Source organism: Penaeus chinensis, chromosome 14 (genome assembly GCF_019202785.1).
Source record: "Penaeus chinensis breed Huanghai No. 1 chromosome 14, ASM1920278v2, whole genome shotgun sequence".
Lineage (NCBI taxonomy): Eukaryota > Metazoa > Arthropoda > Malacostraca > Decapoda > Penaeidae > Penaeus > Penaeus chinensis.
In genome coordinates this window covers 1,582,834-1,589,759 of record NC_061832.1, presented here as the reverse complement: position 1 = coordinate 1,589,759, position 6,926 = coordinate 1,582,834, and the positions used below count along the sequence as shown (strand labels likewise).

At 38.1% G+C, this 6,926-nt stretch overlaps 1 protein-coding gene across 2 annotated transcripts in view; it reads right to left on the bottom strand.

Annotated features, from left to right (window-relative positions):
* Positions 1-5,617: 5,617 nt before the first annotated feature.
* Positions 5,618-6,926, bottom strand: part of LOC125032453 (dnaJ homolog subfamily C member 25 homolog) — a 15,113-nt gene continuing 13,804 nt past the window's right edge. Inside the window, exon 7 of one of the 2 annotated variants that reach the window (XM_047623595.1) lies at positions 5,618-6,926. This exon is cut by the window's right edge and continues 1,315 nt beyond it. The gene's annotated coding sequence lies outside the window, so the exon portion shown is untranslated. The other variant, XM_047623596.1, reaches the window with a different exon arrangement.

The window sequence follows — 6,926 nt, the reverse complement described above, 5'->3', positions numbered from 1 at the left end:
CTGGCGATTTTTAACCAACCTTTGAGTGATGTTCTTTATCCATGTCTACGATGTCGGGGTAATAGTTACTGGTTAATGGTTTAAAAGCAAATAAATGTGCTAGACATCAAAGGTCGTGTTGCACCATAGGGAAGTACAGTAGCGAAAAGGATCAAGAGGGGGTTAATAGGCAAGTATTCCATGTGCTACGCGTCAAAAGTCGTAATGTATTTTTACGAGGAAGGAGGGCAGAGAAGGAAGCGGCGTGCTACCTGCCTGGATTCGCGTAAAGTTTTATCAAGTCTGAATCTAACGACTGTTGCCTCAGACTCGGACTTGTAGGTAGGGCAGCCCCTATGAAATATTACGGGAGCCACCACAGTTAACACGTGTTTGACTGCGAAAGTTAGTTTGAACGGTCATGGCCTGGTTGGACACTGAGGGCAGCGGTGCAATGGTTAATGGTTACAAAGCAAATTGGATGTGCTAGACATCATATAGCACTATAGAAAGGTGTAATAGAGAAAAAGATAAAGAGGGGGTTAGTTGATAATTATCTGTGCTGGACGTCAGAAGTCGTATAGCATTTCAGGAAGGTAGAGATTAACAAGGGATCAAAGAAGATCAAAATTGATAAAGCAAGAACGTTCGTAGAGTAAGGTGGGGATTAGCAAAGAGAAAAAGTGTATAAGGGCAATTAGATCGCAGATTCAGTGAGAATGACTGGAGGGAGAGAATCTAGGGGGTTGCTGGGACAAAGGGTCACATCCAGGGGGAAGCGGGAGGGATAGTATCTTAGGAGGGTGGGGAGGGTGATGCGGCTGAAGCAGGGGGGAAAGAGATGTGTTGGGAACATGAGTAGGAGGAGGATGGATGTTACTTTGAGTGTAGAAGGATTGGGAGTGGAGAGATTGGAGGACGGTTGAGGTGTAGGCATGTTATCTTAGGTCATGATTAAATAGGTTTGAATGTCTTCGAGAATTTCTGCAGTGGAGTCGGTTGGGGAGGTCTAAGAAACAAAGGTTTTCTTATGGGGGGAGAAGAGGGGACAAATGTTTGAGGGGGTGATGGAGAGGATGGGGTAGAAGATGGGATGGAGCGCTTAGCTTGTCTTGTGCGATGAGATGGGTGAGGAGGAAGAGGGTTATTCACCGGGGAGGTAGTGATTGGAGCGTGTGGAATAGTAAAGACTGGGGTGTCGGGATTTAGAATGGCAAAATGTTTCGACTGGGAGAGGGAGGGGGCGCAGGCGGGATGAGGAAGAGATGCTGGAGGAGATGTAAAAACATCTTGGGAGGAATGGGGGGGGGGGGGGGAGAGCGAGTATTGAAGTAGGAAGTGAAAGAGAAACCTAACCGACGTGCTTCTGTCTGGCTTTGCGTAGAGCGAGGCCCACGTCTGAATCTGAGAGTTGCCACTTCAGACTTGTAGGTAGGCAGCCCCTATAAAATAAAATTATGGGAGCCGCCATAATTGGCACATGTGCGTGATTGTGCAGAGCAGTTTGATCGATTATGACCAGGTTGGGCACAAAGAGAACGGCAGTGTTTGGCAGGGTGGCTTAGACGCCAACAATTCTGACTCTGACGGGGGGAGGTCGATATGGTCGGGCAAGGAGGGACTCTCCGCCAATGCAAACATTAAAGGGGAGGTCATGTCTGCGGAAAGTCCTCTTGGCAATATTGGTGGGGGACTTATCACGGCCTCTCGGGTGAATGGTATAGCATTGTACTGATACTGCATCATAGTCCATGAGGCAGGCGAGTAAGTCCCCTCCACAATCTGACCAATCTTTCGTCGTAGACAGAGCAGATTGTTGAGGAGATAGAGACAGTTCCGGTACAAGTATTGAGGGTGGGGTGAGGTTGGGCAGGAATGGGGTTGCCAGTGAAGTCTATCAAGGTTGATAATGCTTTATTTTGTGTTTTGGATGTAACTGACGAGACGGGAACAATCGGGGCTGACCCGGCTGCGGGAGGAAACTTTGCCTAATTTTTTGGAGACATTGCTGGAAATGGAGAGTCTTGTTAGAGTAAGGGGCTGGGGGGGGGGGGGGATCACGAAAAATCGGTAGAGTATTTAAGATGTTTGCAGAGGTGGGAGTAGGTAAAAGGAATAGGGAGTGTGGAAGAGGGAGTCGTGTTGAGAGAGGTATTGCAGAGATATGGACAATAGGGCTGTAATGGTTAATGGTTAAAGGCAAAATAAATGTGCTAGACATCTAAAGTCATGTAGCACTATAGTTAATGTTAGTGAAGGGTGTTTGGGTTAGTGATTAGTTGTTAAAGCTGGGTTAAAGGATTGGTAAGTGAATGGGTTAGGGTCGGATGAGGTAATGTAAAGGATTAGATCAAGTGAAGGATACATATGCGTTTGAGGAAGGAAAACAGGTTGTCAAAGCAGAAAGTGTGAGATTCTGTAAGGATGTCTGATAAAAGTAGGGGATGGATAGTTGATGAACAACCTTGTGGGAGTGGAGATGAAGTAGGTGTTGGGAGAGGAGGAAGGCCTCCTGGAGGTTGAGTGTTGACCCGGATGGATGATGTAATAGTAGGCATTGAGGATGGGGTCGTAGTAGCAGTGGTCAGTGTCGTGGTCAAAGGAGAGCCTGGAGTCGGGGAACCGGGAGGGTTCGAGTCGGTGGAGCGATTTGATGAAGGGCAAGCCTCATTGCCCCTAACAGGCCATGGTAAGCCTTGAGTATGTTGAGAGAAACAGTCCACCCCTCAGGGTCCCCGTGAGGGGTAAGAGCTAGACAACTAAAACAGGAGAATACCGTGCCCATGGCTTCCTCAGGCTGTTCAGGACTATCACAAATTTAGCCTTTCATCCTTTCAAGCACGGCTCTCCCAGCTTAGAAAGTGGATAGTAGAAGGGGTTGGAAATAATGCGGTACCGAAAAAGGGGGAGGGAAAAAGGCCACGCAAAATTAGATCCCCTCAGTCCTCTTCTCCTGAGCCTCCCACAACAACAACGGGCAAGGAATTGTGTGTGTGTGGGGGGGGGGGGGGTAAAGAAAAATAATGTGCTAGACATCAAAGGTCATGTAGCACTACAGGAAAGGGATAGTATCGGAGAGGATAGAGAGGGGGCAAGTTAATGATTAGGTGCTATATGTCAACATTAATACAACAGCATAAAGATGGGTAAATATGGAGAGGATGAGTGAATGGGTTAAGGCAGGATTAAGCAAGGGGGATTAGATCAAGCAAAGGATATATATTCATCCGAGGAAGAACAAGTTGTCAAAGCAGAAAGTGTGGGATTCCATAAGGATGTCTGACAGGTAGGGAGTTGTGGAAGAGAGGATAGGCAAGGGAAAGCAGAGGTATGGGCTGCAGTGAAGCGTGGGCAGGGTAACAGGGTAGATAATGCATGAACTTGTGTCTCAGAATGAATGCAAAGAAAATTTTGCCTACTTGTTGGAAGAGGATGGAATTGTCAGTGTGAGGGGCTGTTGAGGGAATCAAAAAAATTTATCCCACCTAGCTGGGCTAAAAAGAGTACTCAGAAGAAGGGGTTGGAGAGGAGAAGGAAAAGAAGAGGGGGGAAGAAAAGGCCATGCCCAATTGCTGAGCCAAGAGCTGAGGCCCAAGGAAGGGGCGATCCCTAAAATAGGGCCCTAGTCTGTCTCCTAAAGGGGGTAGTGATATCAGAAGAAAATCTGGAAGTGATGAGAATCTAAAACATTTATACATTTCTGCAGTGGTTTTCATGTAAAAGGGCCCTAAACTCACTCAGCATAAATATTACAAAGGACTTCCATTTTCCAGGAAAATCAAACAAAATATGATTTTGTTCTTTATTCAAAATCAACTTATGTAGTGGGTAGTCTCTGTTGCAATGTGTTACAGTAACTGCCTTTGATCATAGTATTGCACAATAATTTCCATTTCTTTCCCTCAAACCATCTAGGAGCCATTCTTACAACTTGCACCTTGAATGGCACCTGCACACCTGTGCAATTGATGTCACTTATATAAGAATGCTAAAAAACAGACCCCACTCAAAGTATAAAAAAATAATTAAACATGCAAAAAAAGAAATCTTCTTTAAATAAAAGACAACTCATGCAATTTTCAAGTCAAAGCTCTTCCTTAGTTTGGAAGGGAAAAGGAAAGGAAAAATTACAATGAGCATTACAATTAGTAACTGTAACACAAAGCATAAAAAAAAGGAAATAATATTACCAACTAATAACAAGAATAATAGTTAATAATAATGATTGATAATAAATGTATAATAACAAACAATAATTAATAAACAGTACTAATAGTAAATAATAACAATAATGATAATAATAATATTGATGATAGTAATAATAATGATAATAATAATATTAATAATAATAATAATAATAATAATAATAATAATAAAGACAACAATAACGATAATGACAATAATAATAATATTAAAAATAGTAGTAATACAAACAGTGATGAATAAGAAAATAACAACCCCAAATAATGAAAAAGACAAAAAGCACAGCTCCACCTGACCCCACTACACAACGCAGCACCATGTGAGATTCTCCTTGGTCCTAAGGGTGGAAAGTAAGCATCCAAAACTCTAAAGCAAAGTCATTAATACCATATGTGAATAATCTCAAGAACACTGTACTTATTGTGAAATTGTGCGAGAGAGAACTTAAAAGAGAGTTGGTAAACAGTACACAAGAAACAAAAAAAAAAAAAAAAAGGAGAAAGAAAACACTAGAAGAACTTTTTGTCATTCCCAAAGTGAGCAGAACAGAGACAAGTGCAGAGAGCTAGAATCTGGAAACTAAATCATATATGATAATCTCTACATCCAAGTACAACCATTAAATACTTTGCATCTTACAATATCAATCAAGTGCAGTATCACCAATTACCCTACATCATACATTTACTTTAAGATTCCTAAAAAAAGTTAAACAGATTAAGTAGTAGTAATAATAATAATAATAATAATAATAATATTAATAATAATAATAATATAATATAATAAAACAATATTATAATAATATACTAATATACTAATATAATAATAATAATAATAATAATATAATAATAATAATATAATAATAAAAATAATATAATAATAATAATAATAATAATAATAATAATAATATAATAATAACAATATAATAATAACAATATAATAATAACAATATAATAATAACAATATAATAATAATAATAATAATAATAATATAATATAATAAAACAATATTATAATAATATACTAATATACTAATATAATAATAATAATAATAATAATAATATAATAATAATAATAATATAATAATAAAAATAATATAATAATAATAATAATAATAATAATAATATAATAATAATATAATAATAACAATATAATAATAACAATATAATAATAATAATAATAATATAATAATAATAATAATAATAATAATAATAATAATAATAATAATATAATAATAATGTAATAATAATAATAAATCACTGTCATAAACTTTTGAAACCTTAGTACCAACAGTAAAGAAACTGTTGGTCACTAAAAGAGACATTCCTGCTTGCCGTTACCTTATTTCTTTTTTATCACAAGACAAATGTGCCAATGGAAATAACTCGTGAAGTGGGCAGTCATTCAAGAGGGCACACTCGTGAAAGATATATGACTGCTATCACTTCACTTTGTAACACCCTAGCTTTTGTTCAAGAGAGCTTTGAATAAAGGCATCTGAATGTCGAGACCTTTTACCATAAAGACTTTCATCAGCAAACTGGCAGTGAGACCTACATTTAACAGTATCACCAACATTTATTCTTTCACATTCAAAACCCATAACAAAATCTAGCCACATTTATGTTGACATTTTCTAAATTCTTTGTTTTTTCTGACGAACTTACAAGCTTCTTGTAGTGCACCTTTTCCTTTTAGTCTAAAATCAACCTCCATCTTTGAAAAATCAATTCCAAAAGGTCAGGCTTAGATTAAGCAAAATATGCACATGCACGGGGTACCAAGGGAGGGGGCACCATGGATTTTCCCACAAGCTGTCATGTCTAACTCTCACTGCCACACTCGAGTGCAAACAAAGCCGGTTCTGTAACTTGTAATTCCTCATATAGTTTATTTTTCACATTAGCCAGGTAAGTTCAAGTGGTCAAGAATAAAAAATCATTTATCAGAAGAAATCACTCATTTACAAGAGGTTACGGTTGTATAAAATTATGAAATGTCGTATGTGAGATTATCTGACCTTGAAGTTATCTGAACCAAAGAGGAATGCGAGGGAAGCACCAATCCTGGGCTGCACAAAGGCATCAACATGCCTTCATCTGGTTCTGTACGATGTATGGATTTATAAAGCCTTCGTGAAATATGAACATGCCATTCATGTTCTCTTGTTTACATTATTTATATATCTTTTTCTCTATCAATTTATGTTCTATGAAGTTCTTGCATAATGGGACTGCAATACATTTTGGAAAACTGATAAAAAACTTTACATCCAACTGATACAACAATTAAGTAAACAGATTATGAAAATCATACAACATATCTGTGAAGTATTTCAAAACTGATTTGATTGGTTTGCTCTCTGTATTAAAAGCTTGCAAGTAAATACTTCCATACGCAATCTGAAACCAGTCTATGGCAAGGAAGAAGATGAAACTAGTACAACTTCTGGCTTGAGTCAGACTGTCCTTGAGCTCAATTACAATACACAATCCAAAGACATTCCAGGAAATCCAAGTCACATCAGGTCATACTGGTACTTTTATCTCATCTCCTGTCCTGTTAACAACGGAACAAATCAAACCTTTAGTTTCTTAATGGTGAAATACATACTAAAAGAGAAAATATTTTACCCTGAATCAAAAGAAGGAGAAAATGCACAACCAACTGCAGAAATTGTAGTATTATAATATTTTGATTTTTGTAAAAGAGATTATAATGGCAACAATAGCAAAGATGATGGTG